The sequence below is a fragment of the Lemur catta genome, chromosome 1 (genome assembly GCF_020740605.2).
Source record: "Lemur catta isolate mLemCat1 chromosome 1, mLemCat1.pri, whole genome shotgun sequence".
Classification (NCBI taxonomy): domain Eukaryota; kingdom Metazoa; phylum Chordata; class Mammalia; order Primates; family Lemuridae; genus Lemur; species Lemur catta.
Window position 1 is genome coordinate 271,734,779 of NC_059128.1, and position 22,902 is coordinate 271,757,680.

The following is a 22,902-nucleotide window of genomic DNA, read 5'->3' on the forward strand; positions in this document are numbered from 1 at the left end:
GAAACTTAAAGAATAATCTAAGGCAACAGAGCTTGGCTTTCATACTCCTGGGCCCATCAGCTGAGCACCACCCAGGGAGAGTTACAGTAGAAGGTATTTCTGAATCAGACATGCAGCGGAGGGAGCAGCAGCTTCAGGAGACTGAGGGAAGTGTAAAGAAGGGCTGCAGGTGCTGGCCAATGGGCACAAAAGCATATGGAAGCCAGAGAGGTGCACAAAAATGGTGAAAGGGGTCTGAAGGACCTAGGCAGGTCACTAACATTGTCCACTATGACCGCAACCTAGTCCCTATGAAGTTGGGGGACTTGAAGTACTTACGGATTTTTTTCACGTTAGAAGAGGCTTATCTCAAAGCACACATATATTCTCTATTTTGAAGACAATCATCAAACTAATTTATAACTGAGATTTAAATCAGGGTAAGCTCTCCTAGATACTTTTACACTAATTAAGGATTAATATTCCTACTACATAACTGCAAAACTAAAAAATCCTCTGTGCCATCACCTTATTTCTTCACACTATCTAGTCCCCCTTCAGAATCAGCAAATTAGGCTTGTGCAGGACCTGATCTCTGCTTTGTCCTTGTTTTCATCTAAAATATTCTTGGCTTCCAGAATAATAAAGCTAATACTTATATAATTCTCTCTTTGTGCCATTCTAAATGCTCTTTGCACATTAACTCATTTAATATTTGGAACAACTCTGTAGTAATAAGTAGCAGCATAATCCCTACTAATGGTTGAAGAAACAAACACAAATGGGTAAGTAGCTGATGTGGGACTCAAACAGTCTTGGTCTGAAGTCCAAGCTAGAAACAACTATGATGAACTGCCTCTCCATAAGGACAAGAGTCCCTCCAAAGGCAGCCTGCATTGATTTGTGTTCCATCCACTTTCTCATCAGTGACTCCCTGTCAACCTCAATTGGACTAATAAGTACTCAAGACTAGTAAATACTTAGTCCCTGAATATGGTGATTCAGATAGCTGGAAGCACAACTTAGCTTCCTCCCAGTTTCTATTCCAGGCCATCCCTGGCTTGCTTCATACTCCCTCCCAGCAGGATTCCACAGGGGCAAGGATTTTGCCATTTTTGACCATCATAAATAAAATTGATTAAAATCAAAATACTCCCACCCAACCAATCATGCTATAATAGAGAATTGATAGACTTCTTATAAAAATGATCACAAATTATACTTAATAAAAAATAAAGACTATAACTGCACATTGCACAATATAAAGCTCTTAAACATGTATATACATTGATGTAAGAAGACAATATTGAAATCGATGGAGTCACATTTATTTACCTGTTATTTATTTACGAGATCTTCAGGGAATGTTTCAGGTGGAAGAAAGGGCTCTTGGTTTGTGAGCCCAGAGAGCTGCATGGTAACCTTTGCTAGCTTTTGGCCTGAAAATTCAACTTTTTCCTTTGGGATAATTCCTGTTTTACCTACTTGCAAGGGTGGTGCATCAAGTGAAACAAAATCTATAAAATTTGTTTATAAATTAACAAGTACTAAATACATAAAAATACATTCAGAATATTAAATGGTAGATAGATGTATCTGAATCTTTCCTGCTTTTTGCATTTTCATGACATATGCTGTTCTTTATTTTTCTACTAATCATGATGAATCTATAATTTCTCAGGACCTCATTTTCAATATCATACTTGAAAGTGGATTTTTAATAAAAATTTTACTGAATTGGTAACATTTGCTTCCAAAAGCCATGCTAGTTTGGCAACAATTCTGAATTAGTCTCGGTGATCCTCCCGCTATTTAGCATTGGGTGCCCTCCTCTGCTCTCCCCAGCCCCCCAAACTCAGGACCTTACAGTGGCGTGGAATCCTATTCTAGATACTCCCTTCCATTTTCCTGTCAAGATGCATTTAAATCCCATTCACCATGAGTACTTTTATAAGCTTCTTATGACTAGAGTGATTGTGATTGTCTTTAAATGTGGCTTAATGTGTTTGCCCTCTGAAAGAATCTGTATTGTAACAGAGAACTTCTGAATACACAAAACCTTCTCCCAAAATAATCGATCTTCAAGGGCTTTCAGGCACCAAGTGGAGAAGTAATAAAGGCAAAATCTGATCCGTTTGTATCTGCTAATAGAAACATGGATTTTTTCTGTCTATTAAAAAGTGATAGAAATGTATATGATTAATTTTTTCTTTCCTATGCTACATCATATGGTGCTTACAAATGGTTTTACGCTTGACTTCTCATTGCTAAGGGTAAAGAATCAAATTATATTAGAGCCTGTTTTTGGAAACCCAAGGGGCACGTGTAGTTAATTAGAGATATGCCCTCTGTTTCGTTAGCCTGTTTATCCTAAGGGATATTAAAACCATTTTCAATAGTATTTCCTCTGTAAATCTTATTTAGCCAGTGGGCAATTTTCCAGTATTCTAATCAATTTAAATGCTTTTAGAATTCTAAGCCTAATATTAATTCCAAAGCCTCCTTTTACTTAGGTAAAATTCTCAAATTGTAAGTAAAAAAATGTATCTCCTTTTATCAATTCGGATTCAGCATCTCCTCCTTCCTATAGCTTCATTCCATAGCAATGGATTTAACATACATTTAGTTTCTTTATTTTGCCCACTTTAAGTGGATCTATCTTTTTCAATTTATGTAATCTATTAATTATGATGCAGATATTTTATTAGTTATTCTGTTATAAAATGCACAATAAAAGAGTTTGGAATATCAGAATTATTCTGCACAATTTCTCATGCTCTTCCATGTTTTTGCAGAACTAAAATCCACGAAATTTTTGTGAAGGATTTTAATTTCCTTTTTTTTCTTCTTTGGCAGCTGTCCCATGTTTCAAAAGGGCCATTTCCTGGAACTGTATCAGAGTATTTTTACTGGCTTATCTGCATCTCTGTTTTTTATTTGTGACCTAGTTATATCCAAGGGTGGGTAGCAATACTGAGGTCAATAATAATATCCTTCATAATTTCACAACAGGATCCATTTTTTGTTCTTCCATTACTTTCAGCAATATCATACTGTTATTCACTGCAATTCACTTGCTAGCTTCCAGGGTCATGTGTACAGGCTGAGTGTCTTAGTCAATTCATGCTGCTGTAACAGAATGTCACAGTGGCTTAAACAACCAGCATTTATGTCTCACAGTTCTGGAGGCTGGAAGTTCAAGATCAGGATCCTGCATGGTCAAGCTCAGTAAGGGCCCTCTTCTAGGTTGCAGATGGCCAACTTCTCACTGTGTTCTCAGATGGTGGAAGGGGAGAAAGAGCTTTCTAGGGTTCCTTTTATAAAAGGAAAGGGCAGTAATCCCATTCATGAGAGCTGCACCCTCACGACGTAATCACCTTCCAAAGGCCCCATCTCCTACCACCGTCACAATGGGGTTAGAATTTTAAGATGAGAATTTTGATGGGGCACAAACATTCAATCTATTACACTGAATATTTTCATAACAATCCACTTACTCCCACATAATCTAGGATGCACAACTTCAGGGTTCTTAGTACATGCTTCTATACAGAATGATATGAGGGACTTGAGATTAAGAAAGGGTATCAGTTAAGACTGAATTTGGCTTCGTGTCATAGAAACTCAACTCTAGAAGCTTAACTGAATAGGGTTTTCTTTCTCTGGTATGGTAAGAAGAGTAAACCAGCAACTAGGGCTGCTCAGTTGCTCAAGAAAGTCATAAAGCACCCGAGCTTCCTTAGCCTGTGATTTTCATCCACATGGTTGAAGGAAAAGAGCTCCTCCTAAAGTCATTCCAGGTTAGGAGGGCAGAGAGCAAAGGTGCATACCAGCTCAGCTGATTTAGTGTTTTGTTATCAGGAAAGTAAGAGCTTTCCTGGAAATTCCATCAAGTGCATATTTGCTTATGTCTGGTTGAGCAGAACTAGGTCGCATGGCTAAGGGAGTTTGAAAAAGTGTTTTTAAATGGGTTCACTGCACATTTAATCAGGATTATATTAGAAAGGAAGGAGAAATGGATATTGGATAGGCAACTAGTAGTGTCTACCACAAAAGGATTTAGGGAGGTAAGTGAATATGGAATAAAGCATCCCTGAGCTAAGGGTCAGTCCTGAAGCCACTCATGACAAACACCAGGGGTGTTTCTGTGAAGTAGGGACCACCTGGACGGGCAACTACAGGCTTTAACTTGTCAAGCTCACCATGATTTTGAACTTGGTGATGCAGAAACTCGAACTGTAGACACATCAACCGTCATCTTGCTTTCAGATGCAGACTCACCTGAAACTGCAGAGGCAGGAAGAACATTGAAAACATAATTTATTAATTTATAATGAGGATATAGCTAACAAGTATATCAAATATTGATACTTACTAACCAACCTATTTCTTTCTCTAGGCAAAGGTACACGTGAAGCCAAATAATTAGTAGAAAGATATCAAAGAGGAATGTGAGTGCAAAGATCTTGATGGGTAATCTAGTAGAACCAAGCCATGGTATCCTGCACCACCATCCTCCCCATGTCCTGCAGGTAACAGGGCCAGAAGTAAAATTCTGTCCTTGGCCATGCACCTCCACCCCTAGGCAGGGCAAGGGATCTATTACCCGTTTGTACATCTGGCTCTCCCTTTTATTGACTCTTCTTTTATGATAGTCACATTCTTCCCTTAGATGTGTTAGTGTATTTACTCTGGTTACCCCCAAGCCTTGACCTGATAAATAAGTCAGGGAACTGGCAGGAAACAGATGGGACCACTTACAAGGTTGAAGGCAGGAAACTTACCAAGGAGGTGACACACCTTGGGTCTAGCAGAAGTGAGGAGGCACCATCACGCCGAGTGAGGTTGCTTTGGCTATAACCCTAGGTGAGGGTTGCCTGGCAGGAGCTGGGACCTTTGGTAGAAGAATATAGCCACAGCCAACCCATGGCCCTCCAGGGAGACAGCTGAGCTCCTTATAACACCTGCCAAAATTTGGAGCACAATGAATTTATAATTGAAGAAAATCTCAAGTGTCATTTCATGTCTAGGGGCTTGACAGAGGTTTAAAATTAAACAGTCTTGTATTTTCTGTTCTATTTACCTGAGCTTTCCTCTAAGTCTTAATCATGGGGGTTGTGGTTCTTCTTTAAATTTAATTCCATTTTCATGCTCCATTTCATCATTAGATATTTTCTTTAACCTCTATTTTGGTTATCTATTGCTATATATAAAAAATACTCCCAAACGTAATGGCTTAAAGCATTAACGATTTTATTATTTTATAATTCTATCAGTTGGCTGGGCTCAGCTGGAAGGTTCTTGTGTATAGGCCAGAGAAGGGTTTATGTTCTCTAGACCAGAGAACATCCAAGATGGCTCACTCACATGACTGGCATTTGATGTTGACTATTGGCTGGTTGCTCTGCTGGGGCTCCTGAGTGGAGAGGCTATACATGTCCCATGATGGGTCTCTCAAAGCATGGTGGCTTGATTCTGGGAGGGAGTGTGTCAAGAAAAATCATTTGAAGAAAGAAGAAGTGAAAGCTACCAGTCTTCCAAAAGATTAGCTCCAGAAATGGCATAGCATCACTTCTGTAGTGTTTTCTTGGCTATGCAGTCACAGGGCCAGATTCAAGATGATGGAAAATAAACTCCTATTGTTGACAGGGAGAATGATAAAAAAATTATGGCCATCTTTAGTTCACTACAGCCTCCTACTGGATTTCAGAAGCACCAGAAATTTTCCATATTTGAGCCACTTTGGTTGTCATTAAATCTGGTATTTGAGCAGTACATCTTTTGCCAATTTGGGCCATCTCACTGAGTTCTTCTGTTGCAATATTATCTTTTTTCCCTTTCTTCTTGATCTTAGACTTTGTAACATCTCAAACCAGAGGCTACATTCCCTTCACCTTCACCTTATCATTCATTTCAATTATCAGGTAAACACTGCAGTGTGTTTACCTGTCCTGCTCCAGAAAGTTCTCATTGTCTTCTAATAAAATATGTTAATTTTCCACAAAAACCTTCCAGCCTGGGGGCAGGGGTGCTATTTCAATCCATAATCACTTTTGAGGGAAGAGGCATCAAATGGTAGTTCTTCAAGTTGGAGAGGCCTATGCTTATTTTATCTTGGTAATTCCCACAGTTTAAACCCTAGTTTTTTGTCCCCTCCCCCAATTTTTTGATTGAATTAGTGAGTGAATATTTAAAGACAAAAGGAGCTACAGTGATGGAGATGGAGTGAATGAAGTTCTGGGGAGGCAGTAGAGGTATAAAGATGTGTAGGGGTTACAGTTGTCACGCTGCATCTGAGGAAAGGAGGATACAAAACTAAGGGTGGATAGGGGATAAATGGGGATTTGTGGATCTTTCTTGAGGTTAGGAAGGGGAAGAGAGAGGGGACAAAAGTTACAGTGACTACACATTAAGGTTTTCCCAGGATATGTATCATGGCTTATTGCCCAAACGTTATGCCATATTGTTCCTTATAGCCATCGACATGTCACCTATCTATATAACTTGGCTCTCTCAATTTTGAGAGCCAGGCAAGGCAACCTGATTGTTGTTGGAGAAGATGATAGTTTATATTTCTAGTTTTTATTAAAAATCATTCCCTGACTTGTGGCCTGTAGTTATTTAAATTGTTTTCAGTTAATTTAATAAGATTTTATTTTGGTGATAAAATCAGTGCAATGACTAGAAAGAGAATATGTTTGGAAAAATTTTGAAAAGGGAATATCATTTTTGAAAGAAATGTGACATGGTACATATATAACATCTTGGGAGCAGTGCTGCATATTGACAAACACTGCTCCCAGCAGAAAAATTTGTCATCACTTCTCATAGTCAATGAGAGGTGTGAGTTGAGGACATATCAGTAAGCTGTGATTCCCATGCTTCATGGATAAATCCTCCTAAAAAATAATGCAGTATAAACAAAACTATGTGACAAAGAATCACTAATTGCCAATCACTGTGAAACAGTAGCACAGAATCTTCATGTTGCACCACTAGGCTAATTTTTCTCTGTTTCAAACTATTATCAATACCAATTGAAAGCAATTATAATTTTTTTTTGTGCCCCAGAAGAAAGTTTCTTTTTTTTAATCGGAATTGGGCAGAGGCACTATGTCTTATTATAACCACAAGATAATTTTTAAAAATCTGTTTAAGATATTTTAATAAATATGTGAGTTAATGTAAAAGATCTTGAGGCTGATATTCTTAACAGTTAACCAATTAAGTGGACTCTTTTCTTGATTCTGAGTACAGTAGGATTACTCAAGGTTTTGTTGGCCTGGCAGCTAATAATGTTAATGCTAACTCTGGAAGTTCAGAAGGCATAGGTCAGAAGAGAAAGTCACTTGTGAATGTCTGCATTGATATTCAGCCTTTAAAAGAAAGATATTCTAAGTGGTTTTTGTTTAAAGCAAGAGAATACTGAAAACAAAAAGTGCCACATCATTTACTGAATGTTTTACTGCATCATCATTCATTCATTCTTTTGTTCAACCTGCAATGTTTCCCCTCCCCCTGTTGGTTCCTTCTCCACACTAGAATTAGCTTTTAAAAACAATCACATGACTTAAAGACCTCTACTTACTCCCTTCAGCCCGTGGGATAAAGTCCAAACTGTAGGCACAGAGCATGAGGCCCTTCCCATTCTGACTTGGTTTTGTTTCATTCTCTAATTTCATTTTCCATCCTATCCCTACTATACACCATAAGCTCTAACTCAGTACTTCTCAAGTGTGATCTAAAGACCATCTCTGTCAGTATTAAAAATGGTGAGCCTTAGGTCCCACTCAGACCTACAAAATCAGAATCTATGGGGGCAGGGCCCAGGAACCTGCATTTTAAAAAGCACTCCAGATATTCCTATGCACTCTGAAGTTTGAGAGTCATTCCTAACTGCCTTGATAGTCTCAATATCTTGGTATATACCTTTGTAAGAACTTGTTAAATAATTAAATATATCACGGTATATGTCATAATTTTCAGGCTAGAAAATGTCATCACCTTTATCTAGAGTAAAGAGGCAAGAGTTCCTCCCAAACAGGGGAGTGTCTGTTTTTCTCCTAGAAGAAAATGCACAGGTGTGGGGAGAAAGAAAAATATAATTCTATTGGTTCAGCGTTGAAGAAGAGTGAAGCCTCAGAAACTCTCACAGTTCTGTAAGAACCCCAATCCTTCTTTCATGGACTATTCACAAGTGTCCTTTCCTCATTTTTCACTAAATATTTGTACTCCCACCATGAACTCAGGCAGTCTAGGATGCCATCTGCCTTCTACCTCTGGACCCTCCCTGGACCAATGAGCCCCATTCTTCCAAATTAACACCCAATACAAATGTCACCTCCTCCAGGAAGCTTCCTCTGATTCTAAGTCAGAGTGTATCATCTTGCCCTCCCATTCAACTTCACTTATGTCATTTTCTCATGTGTTTTGGATGTAACCCAAACGTCCCAAAGTCCCACAGCCTGTGTGTAAAAATACAGCCATATTAGTGATAATACCTGAATTTATTATTTTGGTAGCCTTTTTTTGCCCTGGGCGCTGTTCAAGAACGAGTCCATACTCTCTGGGGCTGCCGCTGTTTAGCCTCCAATTTCTCTTCATCTCTCTCCACTTGAATCCCAAAGCCAACAACCAAATCGCTGCGCACAGACCATGCGAAGGCTGCAGGCCTCAGGGTCGCCGCTACCCGCCCAGGAACTCGGATAAGCTTGTCTTGTGTCCGTCCCTCTCCGCAGAGAGACAGTGCTTTAAACTCCAGAGGTGTTAAAGGGCTTGGGGACAAAACTTTAAAACTGTCAATTGGAGAAACACCAGGGGAGGAAAGCGCTGCGCGCCGAACCCGGCTAGAAGCTCCCTGGCAGCCACAGCGTGAAGGGAACACCTGTCAGCGGGCACCCTTGGTCGCTGTCACACACCAGGACGGCTGCCCGGATGCTGTCTGCAAAAACCTGGACGACTTGACACGTCCCTGTCAGCGAGCTCAAATACCTGGAGCACTCGGGTGCCCGGCCGCCGCCAGGGAAGGCAGACGAGGAGCTCTGCTGAGGGGCCGGAGGCGACCCCTGTGGGGTCCCGGGACGTCCGCGGGCGCCCGAGGCTCGCGGCGGCCTGGCTGGGTTAGGGAGTCCGGGGACACGGGGCGGCGGGGCCGTCAGCCCTTCCTTTCCGCCCTCAGCGGGGAAAGGAGGAGGGGGCCCCCGGGTGTCTCGTCCGTTCAGGAGACGGGCCGTGCCGGTGAAGGGTGCCGCGCGCGCAGGCCGGGGGACTCCGCCGCCGCCTCCAGCCCTGCCCGCCCCGCCCGCGCGGCGCTCCCTGCGAGCGCTCCCGTGGGCTTCCGGCTGCGGCGACCCCCGCCCGCGCTCGCTCGCTGACCCGGGCCTCGGTGGGGGCGGGGCCTCGCTGGGAGGGGCGGGGCCTCGCGCGGCGGGCGGGCGGGGCTTCGGCGACAAGAGCGCAGGGAGGGAGGGCCGGGGGCGGCCGGCCGCGCGGAGGGAGTGAGTCACCTGACCGCTGCCCGCGCCGCCCGCCTGGCTCGCTCGCTACCGTCAGTCGGGCCGCGCGGCGCCTCGGCTCTGGTGAGTGGCTCGGCCGTCCTGCCGCCCTTTCCCTGGGGGATCCGCGCGGCGCCGCTTGGGGTCGCGGCCGCCAGCCGGAGGGGCGACCGGCGGGCAGGTCCGGGGAGGCGGCGAGGGGCTCGAGCGGCTGCTCTCGGGCCGGGGGGCGCAGAGCCGGGCCTGCCAGGGGCGGCCGCGGCCCCCGGAAGGGCGAGCCGTCGGTGCCCGCGGCTCCCGCGCTGTTGTTTACCGGCCCGCGCTGCACTTTACCCGGGCCGGGGGCCGGGGCGTGCTGGGGTCCGGGGTCCCCGGCTCCCGCTCCCCACCCGAGCCCGCGGCCCGCCGGGGCTGACACATCAGCACCGCCCTCGCCGCCCGGGCCCGTGTTGTCCTCCCGCCCCTGCCACCACCCTCCGCCGCCACCCTCAGCCGCCGCGGCGTCCGGAGAGCTGCTGCCTCTCGTCTTGGGTACGGCCTGGGCGTGTCGCGCGAGTAACCGCGTAAGGAAGGCCGAGTCCCTGGCTGGAGCGACAATACCACCTTGCTGAGCCGGATTTAGTGAAGACTGATTTGCGGGACTGGAGATCCCAGGGCTCCCTTTGTTGGAGTTTTGCCCACACGTTGTAATTGAGATTCTCACAATATGGTGAGAGTGGGTGTTGATGATAGAGACACCAGCTTTGTGCTCGTGTAATGTAACATGTGCCATTGCTTTTTCCTTCTTCCACGGCAGTTTCATGTCATTGAGTAGAATTGTGCGGAATGCTTTTATGCGGTGAGCCTTCTGCGCTAAACTTGGGCTGATTCAAGGTAAAGTGCAGTAATTGTGAAAGAACAAGTGTGGAGAAAAGCCACAGTGTCATGCTTTGAGGAACAAAGATTGTTTTGTAGGATGTTACTGTTTTTGGAGAATTATCTGAGTGTTAGTTAGGACTGTTACACTTGGTGGATGCCACCACTAGGTCTTTGTTCATGTAATTGAACAGTCCTTACATCCCAGAGGGTTTGCATGTAAGGCGGTTGGAAAGAAAGGGTATAAACCTTAGACCTGCACTTTAGTGCTTCACATGGTCAACCAGAGAAATGGGAAGAAGTATGCTTGCTTCTTCCTGGTCTTGGGGTAGTGGTGCAAGGGCTGGGCTGGGCTGGGCTTGAAGGCACTTGCCACTTCTGCCTTTGGCCCTTTTAAAGAAGCCTAGGGAAAAAAGGCTGCTGGTGAGTCAGCTTGGAGTAGAGTGGCCTCCGTGTAGTGATTGCGTCGGTATTGTTGTTTAACCTATCGTTCTGTCAAGTGGTTTACCATTCTTCAATATGTTTGTTGGATAACAAGGTGGGATGACTCTAAAAAAGTTGGGTTGCTGAGTCATTCACCCCAGCCAGAGAGGTAATTAGAAACAGCTGGTGCAGACACTCATCACATGCCTCCACTATAAAAGGCCAAGGAGCACTCTAAAGGGGTTGCTTCACAAGGCTGAAGGGGACCCAGCTGGGGTTGCCTGTATTGATACAGGTAATCAGTGGGTGAAGTGCAATAGCACTCTTAGTGGCCAAGTGGCACCGAGGTGGTGTTTAAACACACAGTATCCTCATGACCTAGTGCCTGAGAATAAATTTGTGCTGGAGAGAACTAAGACTGGGAAAGAAATTTGCAGCTAGGAGTAACCCAATAAGCAGTACTGTAACAAAAATACTTAGTACTTTTACTGTACTTAGTTTTTTGTTTCCTTTTTGTGGTTTTGTTGTGTGGTCTATAAGTTTCAAAAAGTGAATTGACTTTGTTCTTCATAAAAATTTCTTTGTGAGAACACAGAAGGGGACTTGTTCTGTTTGACGTGGACCTTGGCTTTTCATGCATACACAACAAGTAGTTTCTGGTGTCCCAGAGGAGGGAGGGTAAGGAGACTATGGGTGGAATTGACAGATCTCATTGGGTCAAGTCTAGAAAGAACTGTTTAATGAAAGGCAAACCATACGTGTCTGTCTCATTCTCTTGATATATGGTGCTAGTGTCTCTACATCTTGTGTCATTGCTGCTTGCTTAAAAACTGAGGATACAACCCAAACATCTGTGTCCTCATAATAAAGTTCAGGAATGGGAAATGTGGAGGGGGGATTTGGCCCTGACCTGTGGTCAAAAGAATGATTAATTATTATTAATGGTAGGTAATTTAAAACATTTTGAATTAGGAAAAATGATTAATTTTGTTGCTCTAAGTTTGGGAATAGAGGAGATTAGAAGTTACGAATTTTTTAGTTATTAGGGACTCGAAGGTGGGGTGAAGGTGATTTATTTGGGAAGAAAATATTAAAACTTTGCTTTTTAAATTTACTTTTATGTGAAATAAGAAAGACATTAAGCTTAAAGATACAGACTAAAAGTAGAGCATGCAAATTATATAATTTGGGTGCCTGCCTCTACCCCTTTTCTGTTGGAAAATATAAAAAGTGTTAACTACTGACAATAACATTCTTTCAATAATGGAAATGCTTTTTAAAAAGCTTCTGATTACATCTTAAAAGCTATAGTCCTTTCAAAATGTTCTTAATATTCCATTTAATTTTTATTTCATATGTAGTTCTTTTTATATTGTACCTTAAAGATTAGAAGCTTGAGTGTACATTTCTTGTTACATTGTTGATGTTGAAGATGGAAATAGAAAAAAATAGTTGCATTTGATAACATATTTTGAATTTGGAGACAAGCCCAGCAATTGTTTTTTTTAATGTATGTGTGACCTGAAGTGTAGTGATGTGTAAAAAGGTGTAATGGGAACACTTGAAGATAATCTACACATTGGAGTGTAATATGTATATAGCAAATTCTTTTAAAAATTACTCTGTTACTCCTTGAAGTCTGCCCTTTTTTTTTTTTTGCCAAACTTACAGCCCTTAATGAGGATTAATAAGACTACTTATTTAGCAAATCTCTTGGGAAGTCACATTTATTAAGAAAATCAACGTCTTATGAGTGCTGGGAGTGGTTAATGTTAATATTTAGCATTCCGTTAACTTTCATATGCCTTCTGTCCCCCTCTCCTGTATTTAAAAAATATGCCAAATAAGGTAATCCACCAGTAATTTTAGTGTTTTGCCAGAATGCAGGCCTCTTGGAGAGAGTAAACATTTTAGGACTACAGATAATATACTGAGTTGTACCACTGCGAAGTCTGGGCATCTGGCTTACTCAACGTGTAGCATTAATAGAACTGAAGTCACGAATATGATCTCTGTACAGTTGACAGAGAAGCAGTAAGCAAAATGGTTAATAGTAGGTGATCAGACTGCTTCAGGTCACGTTCTGGCTGTGTCACCCCCTCTGAACCCTTGAGCAAGCTGTTCCACCTAGTGTTTAGTGCCTCATTGTCTCCTCTGTAAAACGGGGATGGTGATAATAGAATCTATATCATAGAGATTGTTGTGAGGATTAAATGCTTTAATGTGGGTTACAATGTGGTTGGAACAGAGTAAGCTCTATATTAATACATTGACTGCTTCACTAGAAAAAAAAATTTTTTCCTTGGGGCCATGGTGTTTTATTATGAAAATAGAATAAAAACTTCGAAAATAAAATGATCCTAAGTTAATGAAAAATTTATTATTTTTTATTGTTTTCTGTGCATGAATTAGATGCAATTAAATTGTCAATATTCGTTGTAACAATAAGAACATTAACAAGTAAGATTTTCAGGGACTAACTGCATATGCTTCACGAGGGAGGCCCAGGGCTCAAAACTAGTGAGTTAAATACAACTCACATGGCAGTTAATGTGTTAAACATCAACAAATGTTAGGTGTTATTATCTTTTGTTCAGAATCAGGGAAGTACTTAGTTACACAGCCACATTTTGTAGCTTCCCAGAGTTGAATTGTAGCCATTGATCACAAGTGAGACTGAGGAGTGCCCCAGGTCACTGCTGCTGGAAAAACAACTCAAGTGAATGCTCTGATGATAAATCAGTAGCACCATCTCAAACACACCCAACTTCTGAGGGCAAGGAACACAGGACATAGCTTTTTATTTAAAAGACTCCAACAGTTTCAGCAGAGTGCTCTAGAGGCAGTTACTACCAGTTAATTGAAATTGGCTTTTGGAGAAATAAAAACACTTGCCATTCTTAGTCCAGTGTCTTCACATTATAGTTGACATATATGGCCCAGCAGGTTTAGTATCCTGTCCACTCCGTTCCTGCTTATTAATATCAGGGCAGAACTCGTTTCTCAATACATGTTCCTGGGTGCCATACAGTTTGTTGGGAACATTTGGAACATAAATTTACCTGTCATTTACTACTTTTAAGTATTGTGTTTTCTTTAGATGACATGTCTATACTAATATAGAAAAATTATACAAGATATGCATATGAATACAGTAGACACGTTTATCGTATAGCTTCTTGTACCTGTTAGTAATTCAGAAAGGTTGTGTCATCAAACATTTTGGCCATCCTTTCAAGTAGAGTATAAGTTTCTTGATGGTGAAGATCTATGTCTTTCTGTTTTATTTCCTATGGCCTTGAATGTGCCTTGTCTGTTTGTTCAGTAAACTATTGGTTGCTCCATTGGGTGGTATAATATGAGTTCATTCTGGTTCAGTGGTTTTGAAACTTAGGAATTTTTAACAGATTGAAGGAGAGAACATTATGTGTTGTACCTCTTAAGTGTGTACTGAGTTGAAACTCTTGATTATTTAGATTTCTACTTTCTGTTTTCATCATTGGTGTGATTATTGAGGAAGCAGCTGTAATTAAGTCATTCTTCTAGTTCTTCTCCTAAGATAGAAAACTTGTGACTTATTTTTACCCATATTTGGCTCAGAATTGAATTGAGCAAAATATAATTTGAGTCATCTTATATATCTAATACTTACAATATCATCACTCCTCTAGAACAGATCCTTTGTTTTATTTAGGATCAGGGACAGTTTGGAAAATATGAATAAGATAATTGCCTCAAAGCAAACATCAGGAACAAAGACATAGTGGTTGCCAGAATCTTGGTTGTTAAAGACTGTTGTGTGAGCACAGTGGGCATGCAATGAAGTTGGCTGGCTGCTCATTTCCTTTCTCAGTACTGGCACAATTTAGAAAATGTTACCTTAGTGCAGCTGAAACTGTGTGCAAATCATGTTCTTTTAAAAATAAATTTAAATCCTTTTGTTAATGCCAGGGGAAACTCATTATTCAAAAGAATATTTTTGTAGTAAAATAATTATTACCAGTTTCTATCTGGTAAAGTTATTTTCACTTTTTTTTATTTGTTATTTTTTAGATTGGATCAGAGTCATAGTGGAACAGTTACACTCCACTTCCTCATCGCTCATTAAAGTGGAATTACACTAAGAAGTATTTTCAATTCCTTTGTAGCCTGAACGTTAGTAATAGCTCATCTCCAAGATTATAGACTAAATAGTGTAGTAAGGGAAATAGCCCTCTCTGTTCCTACACACCTTTTTTCCATTAATCTCTTTTTTTATTGGCTTTTCTGCCTCTAGGACTCCCAGGGGAAGTGTTTTTGGCCTAAGGAGGTGAACTCTTCAGGGCCCTGTTGAAAAAATGGGGAGAACTACCTACTCAACTCCTTGCCTGTTGGTATCTTTACATACTTAATGCCTTATTCCTTTAAAGTGTGCCAGCATCTTTTGGAAATCCTCTAAATCAGCGCAGTTACTCATCCATTAGACAGTTTGTTATAAATGTGTAGCTATAAAAGATTCATTTTAATGAATTTATGAGCCTCTAATTAGGTTGTAATTTTGGAGTAAGTTTGTAATTTTGGTTGTAATTTTTGGTAAGGTTAGTAATTTCATTAGTGTATATTTTATATTTAAAGATTATTTTTAAAAATGTAAAGTGGTTATAAGGTTTTGGCCCAGGACTCTTCACTTTCCAAAGTATCTAATGTCTATCTACTATGTTTTTCTAAGGAGTGTTACCAGCATGGTTCAGGATTCTCCTCCAGGTAGGATTCATCATTTAAATTAAAAGAAGTAAGAAAAAAAGCTATTAGCTTTACGATTTTTTCTTCACATTAGCGGAAGACTTTGAAGTAGAAAAGCATTTTGCCCAGCTGACTAGGGTTCTTTGCTGACATGCCTTCAGTTTCAGCTGTCATCCAGAGAAATCAAAGGAAATGCTAGTAGGGGATGAATCTGTAGCTACTATTTGCTTTCCCTGCTTAGTTGTCCCTTTGTGGGAAAGGACTGTCATAAGTGCTGATCACGCTATAGGCATATTTCTTTAGATTTTTAAACAATATGTTTTGCCTCTGAGGGCATGCCTTTTGTCATTAGCCTAGTTTGTCCGTTTTCTAGACCCCAGAAGGGCTGGGTACCTTTTCTTCTCTGGAGCAGGTTGGCAGCAGTGGTCACCAGAAGCAGAGGAGTTTAGTTATTAGTGTGCTGTCTTGCCATTGCTTCTCAGATGCCAGTGTAGAAACACCGTATTCTCTTCTGGTGAGTTAACTTGGAACAGATCTCTAATCCCTGAAGAGTAAGGAATAACTGTATTTTTAAATTTCAAGACACTTTGTTCTCTTATCTTCTGATGCATGATGCTTCTGCCCCCAAACTCACACACATACACATATTGAACTTTTGGTGTGTGTAGATAGTAGGTTGGCTAAATTCTTTTCAATATTTGTGGAATTTCTACCTGTTAGGTATTGGGTTTACATTTAACTTGTGAAACAAATATTTATGCCTTTATAAGCCAGGAACTTTTCTAGATATTGACAATACAGAACTTTTCAGAAGTTTATAGCCTAATAAGCCATTACTATAGCATGTATTAATTGTTGTAGTAGCAACATATAAAAGCACAGACTATTAGAAACCTGAGTTTTGGGAAATTAGGAAAGCCTTAGGAATGTTAATGAATACATAGTTTAGTGGAGGAAACAGCTTGTATTGACAACTCAATATTGAGAAGCTTAGCTGTGAAGAAGACTAGAGTAGAGAGAAATAGATTTTAGTAGGGAGATGTTGGGTCAGGAAGGTTGTGTGTTTGTGTGTGTATTTAAAACTTCGATCAGAGGAAAAAGGTTGAAAAATGCAAGCAACATCCTTGTTTTGTCCTTGGCTAGTTCCTCTTATGGTTGCAAGATGTCTGCTACAAGTTCAAGTGTCACAAGAAAATATGACTAAGTTTCCTGGAAGAAGGAGAGACACTGTTTTTTTTTTTTTTTTCTGGGATGTTTCTATCAGAAAAGCTTTTCCCAGAAGCCTCATAGTAGATGCTACCCTATCTCTTTCTTCTCTGTGGGTCAGCATTGCTCACAAGCCCTTGCCTAAATCAGTTAATGTCAAGGAAAATAGCACTGCTGTGATTGGCTTAGATGGATCATGATTCATCTTGGGCTGAGACTGGAGTTTGCTTCCCCAGAAATACATGGCCTTAGGTGGAGAGTAGATACGTGAACACAGGGTTTGGGTTTGGTGGTCAGCAGTGTTGTCTTTGTCTACTACTCCTGCCACCACTACACATAGGCACATGCTTCTGAGGAGAAAAAGAAAATGTGCTTGTCTTTGGATTTGGAATTTTAGGTGACTTTTTTTTTCTTTTAATATGTCATTATAATTCATATTATGATCAAGTAGTACTTTTACAATCAAATAAATGTTTTTTAAATTTTTTTTAAATTCCAGAATGTTACAGGGGTACAAATGTTTTGGTTACGTGGACTGCTTTTGTACTTCTTGAGTTAAAAGTTATAAGTGTGCCCATCACCCAGATAGTGTACATTGTACCGGTTAGGTATGATTTCACCCTTTCCCTCCTTCCACCTGCGTGATTTCTGTTGAGTTTTACTTCCTTCTGTGCACGTGATGCTGTTTGGTTAGTTCCAATTTAATACTGAGTACATGTGGTGTTTGTTTTAAAAATCATTTAAAAATTTCAGTTACGTATTATGCCCAAAAATGTATAGATAGAAGGAATAGATTTCAGTACTCTAAACATTTCAAAAGTTCTCTGTCATTCTTTTAATACTTTCAGGGAGAGAAGAACATATGATTATATCTTGTAGTTTTCTGATTCTATCTATATGAAGATGACTGCGCTCTCTCTTTATCTGCAAAGGCGTACCCACCTGTGGTATCTGTGACTGACACTGAGTGGTGAGGCTAGCTAGCCCAACTCCAATAGAATGGTAATTTCATTGACTAGATGGGCCAGGATTCTTTAGAACCCAAATTCTTGAATCAGGGATCCAAACAGGATCACTCCTTCCCTCTCTACACACTCATTCCCCTCCTAGAAGGGAGAGCTGTTTGGCATCAGCTTATTTGCCATTCTTTTCAGAGTTCAAGAATAATGCCACCTTAAGTTTATACAGTGTTCTTGTAGCACTCCTAAACTTTTCAAAGCACTTTAAACATTTATTTAGTTAACAAATAATAATTGTGTATATTTATGGGGTACAATGGGATGTTTTGCTACATGTGTACATTGTAGAAAGATTAAACCAAGCTAATTAACCTATTCATCACCTCACTTATTTTTTGTGTTGAGAACCTTTAAATCTACTCTCTCAGCAATTTTGAAATGGCAGTAGTTGTCCCTTTATCCACAGTTTCACTTTCTGCAGTTTCAGTTACCTATGGTCAAACTAAGTCTGAAAATATTACATCTACTAGATATTTTGAGACATACCACATTCACATAACTTTTATAATAATACATTGTTAAAATTGTTCTATTTTATTATTACTGTTAATCTCTTACTGTGCCTGATTTATAAGTTAAACTTTATCACAGGTATGTATGTAGAGGAAAGAACAGTATATATAGAGTTCGTTACAATCTGGAGTTTCAGGCATATACTGGGAGTCCTGGAATGTATCCCCCAGGGATAAAGGTGGCTACTGTATACATTGTTAACTATGGCCTCTGTGCAAAGAACTTTTATGTTTCATTCTTGTTCCTTCTTCTCAATCCCAGGTTTTGGTGCTTTGTTTGCTATGTGAAAGGCACACAAATAATGTAAATACATAAACACTTGAGTGTTACAAAATAGAAATTAATTGCTAATAGTTTCTATTAATATTTGAGAGAAACTAATAGACTGTGATAAATGGGCAGTGTAGGCTTCTGAAGTGGTATTAGTTTTTGGATAACATTTGGAAAGACTTGTAATACTGCCAAAATAATTTTTGTCTCGATAAAATGCAGTCATATTTATCTACCCAGTAGTTCCTCAGGTACTGTTTGAACTGAAATATATTTTAGCTTTATTTATAGGCCCCAAATTATTACTTATTTGACTGAATCTTATGTGATTATTATATAATGAAAAGTGGTTATTGAGAGCTCTGGTGGAAATTCTGTAGCTTGGAAATCTCCATTTTAGAAATGATTTTGACTTTCAAGGTAACATAAATAATAAAAAATGGACTTAACAATTTTTAGTTGTAGCTAGGTATAATACATTGAGACACCATAGCCTTATGTCAGGGATTAGTGGATTAGGTTATTTTAAAATAAAGCCTTTTAATTTAGTACCTCTGCTTGAATTAAAGAGTGTCAAGTCTGTGATTCCTGTGATACACTAATTGCTCTACTATAACTGCTGCTTTATTTAATTAAAATTGTTACTTAACATTCTTTTCACTCTTAACCTCCTCCTCTCCCTTTTTGACTCAAGTTTATTATGAGTTGGTGTATGGTCGGGAATTTGAAGGGCACTTTTTTATTGTTTGTCTTTTCAGTTACTTTGCGTACTATGTGTGTCAACTCATAAACCTACAGAGGATCATTCTGACCTTGAACTAATTTTAGGGACTTCACCTCCTTTAGGCAGTTGGAAATAAATAATTTGGATTATGGTAATAATTTCTACAGTTTGAAAACAAAATGACATGAAAAATCTTTAATTTATTATAGATATAGGACATGGACACTTAATACTCTGTATTTAAAGCAACTTTTGGTGAAATGTATAACTGTAGATTACGTTGAGCGTAGTTTAGTTTCAGATTCCTTTTAAATCACATTTGAAATTGGTTATATAAGCCAAAAAATGTTAATTAGAAATTAAGTCACCAAATATTTAATAAGGGAAAATTTGTTATTCCATAAATGTCCATTTAATCTGTTTGTCTAATGGTGTTCATTTGCATTACACACAGGATATTTGAGGCATTTCCCTGTACCTGCTCTTCCGTACCTCCTCACTTGTACCCACCCCGCCCCCCACATACGACTTAGGTCTTGTAACATGAATTGAAATGTAATATTTGGACCTGGGAGCAGAGACCTTTTCAACCTGTAAGTTACTGACCCTCTCAGGGCTTCAGTTTCCTTATCTGTAACAGAAGCGGGTCATCCTAAATGACTGTGCTCTTTTAATTAGAAATTATTTAGCTTTGTGAAATTAGCAGTTATCTTGGGCAGACTTGTGTAGTTTTAATATTTTCTTTTTACCTTGTTGAGATCCTTATTAGGCTTACTGAATTTTTATTGTTATAGGAAGTGTTTAGGTAACTTACAGAAGATCATATAGATGATGATATCTGTAGAGCCTTAATTATATCCCATTGCTGCTGGTAGTATTACAATAACCTAAATTAAAACTTGATTTCCTTTTGTCTTTCATAATTCTATGAGTTTGTTTAGCACTTCGTAGCTTTCAAAGGGCTTTGTGAGACACGTAGGGCAAGAGCTATCTACTCCAGTTTCACAGAGGTGCGTGTGTCCTCGTTCACATGGCTAGACCCACCTTGTGGGGTCTTTCCCCCTTATTTTCCTGTGGTAGGGTTCTCTTTTTTCCAACATCGTCATATTTTGAGTTTCTACAAAATTTAATCTTTAGTGATTACTGTGAAGAGACTGTTGTTTTAGAGTTTACCATGAATTTACCATATAGTAACAAACCAATATCTGCTCATGACTAGAGGAAACATCTGTTATAAAGGGGGGGAAAGTAATTGGCATTTTTTGGGAGGCTTCAAGACAATCGAAATAAATGTGAACTACATTTTTAACCGGGACACTTTTTTTTGTTCATAGTTGTTTATTCTAATACTTTTCTGATTGTAAAGTAGTATGTGTTATGGTTAAGAACTGGAATGCAGAAACAACAAAAAAATTTACCTAGATCTAAGCATTATCAAGATTTTGATATCTATCCGAAGAAGGTGTGTAGGGGGGTGGCAACCAAAATTTTTGGATATGTCTAATTTAAGATGCCTGTTATACATATAAGTAGTAATTGGAGCATGCAGTTGGATACATTTTGTAGGAAGTTCAAGAGAGAAGTGGAGATTAGATCAAATATAGAGGAGAGGTCAAAGGACTAAGCCCTGGGCTGTCCAGGAATTAGAAGTTTGGAGGAGGCTCTATCCAAGAAAATTGATAAGTGGCTGCCCTTAAGGTAGGTGGGAAACCAGAGGATTGTGATATCCTGGAAGCCAAATGAAGAACTAGTTTCAGGGAGGGAATCACCAACCTGCTGAATATTGCTGAAATGCTGAGTAAGAAGACTAAACATTTGCCATTTGGTTGTTTAGAGGACATTGAGCTTCATGAAATGATTTCCATGGACTGAAAGGGGAAAAGGCCTGAATTTACTGGGCTTAAATGAAATTGAGAATAGAGGGAAGTGGAGACAGAGTGGGTGTATACGGTTCTTTTGGGAGTTCTACTATATCAAGAGGAACAGAGAATTATAGATGGAGGGGTATAGAGAGAGTCAAGAAATTTTTAAGAGAGGACTCATTATGGTACATTTTATATAATGATAGGAATGCTACATATTCATTTTTTTCTCATTTTTTTTTTGGTGAGACTTTGTAGAAGGTTGTCAGTTTTATTGGTTTTCTCAAAGAATTAGCTGTTGATTTAATCCATCAGTTCTACTAAAAGCAAATGCAAAATTTTATTATGTGAATGATTTTCTTTGTGGAAGTTTAATAGATTTCATCAGATTCTGCAGGATGAAGAATCAGTGCTCTAGTGGTTTGGCAGTTCAGAGCTCATTTTTCTAGAGGATACCCTTAGATTTTTAAAGAACCTATTATTGCCATCTATCAATATTAAAAAATAGTATGCATATTATTGTTCCCAAACAAGAAGATATCTTACTGTATTTTTTCTACCTTCCCCATCTCTTAGTTTTGTCAAAATACAAGATTTTAGTTCAGGATTGATTTTTCTCTATCAAATGCCTTTTTACTTGAAGAATGTTTAAAAAGTTACGTTAAGACTCACAACCAAGTTGTCAACAATTTAGATTTAACTTAGTTTTGCTAGTTTTGTTTACTATCTAAACATATTTTCAGTTTGTGCTTTTGGTCAAAGTAATACATGTTCTTGGCTTTTAAAAAATGTTCAGAGAGCAGCCTTGTCTACTGCACCTCACGCTTCCCCTCATTCTGCTTCATAGATGTATACGATGTTTACTCATTTCTGCTGTTTAATTGTTTTGGTGGCTACTTCTGTCTCTCTAAGATGTTTATACCTAAGTTTATCAACCTAAGACATTATCTGTAGACTTCCTGTTACCATGGATGATGATTTTGTTTGCTTCTACCATCCCCCCACCTGTATTTATAAGCATATCATTTCCATTTCTGCTCTTGGTCACCTGAAACTCCAGCCTCCAGCTCTAAACGTGTGTGTGTGTGTGTGTGTGTGTGTGTGTATTTCGGTCTCATTAATCTAAGGCAGTATCTTTTGACCCTGCACATGGTCAGCCATATAGAAATACTACTTTTCCATTCTCTCTGATTTCATCTCCCAGCCTTGTCAGTTTTACTCTTATTTTGTCAAAGTTAATGTTTACATTCTATTCTGTAACGATAGTTAAATCTTCTATTATTTCTCTATTATGAAGGTTGAAAGCTGATTGGCAGTGTGTGTTACCATCCCTGTGCTGTGTCAGTGCCGGACACTGAGCTAGGTAGTTGCGCTCACACTTCTTTGCCTGCAGTTACTCAAAACACATTTCTAGCATCAAATTCAAATAATAGGTAATGATTATTGAGCACTCATTATATGCCAGTCATTGCCCTAAGAGCATGTATATTATTTCATTTGAACTTTCCAACAAAAAGTACTATTCTTGTTCCTAGTTTGCCAGGAAAAAAATTATCACAGAGATGTAAAGTAACTTGTTCAACTGGCAGGGGAGTTATCAAGTTATAAACTACGATTTTGTGCTGTCCACCCCTAGTGGTTTGTAGAGCAGCTAGCTGTTACGTTAGTTAGGTTTTGATAGAGTCTTTAAATCCTTTTGTGTGCTCTCTGACAACAACTCTCTGTCTTTCTCATCTCTAGCCTCTGATTATGAGATTTTAGGGATATCTGAGGTATACGCATTTAGAAAATGATGGGGGCATGCCATGGAGGAGGCTGAGTGAGTTGGGGAATTT

The 22,902-nt window shown here is 39.6% G+C and overlaps 1 protein-coding gene across 3 annotated transcripts in view; it reads left to right on the top strand.

Annotated features, from left to right (window-relative positions):
* The first annotated feature begins 9,407 nt into the window (after positions 1-9,407).
* The window catches only part of BACH1 (BTB domain and CNC homolog 1), a 96,355-nt gene continuing 82,860 nt past the window's right edge, over positions 9,408-22,902 (top strand). Inside the window, exon 1 of one of the 3 annotated variants that reach the window (XM_045540518.1) lies at positions 9,408-9,557. The gene's annotated coding sequence lies outside the window, so the exon portion shown is untranslated. Of the gene's footprint in view, positions 9,558-9,948; positions 10,183-22,902 lie in introns of those variants that run through there. The other 2 variants (XM_045540521.1, XM_045540519.1) reach the window with 2 other exon arrangements.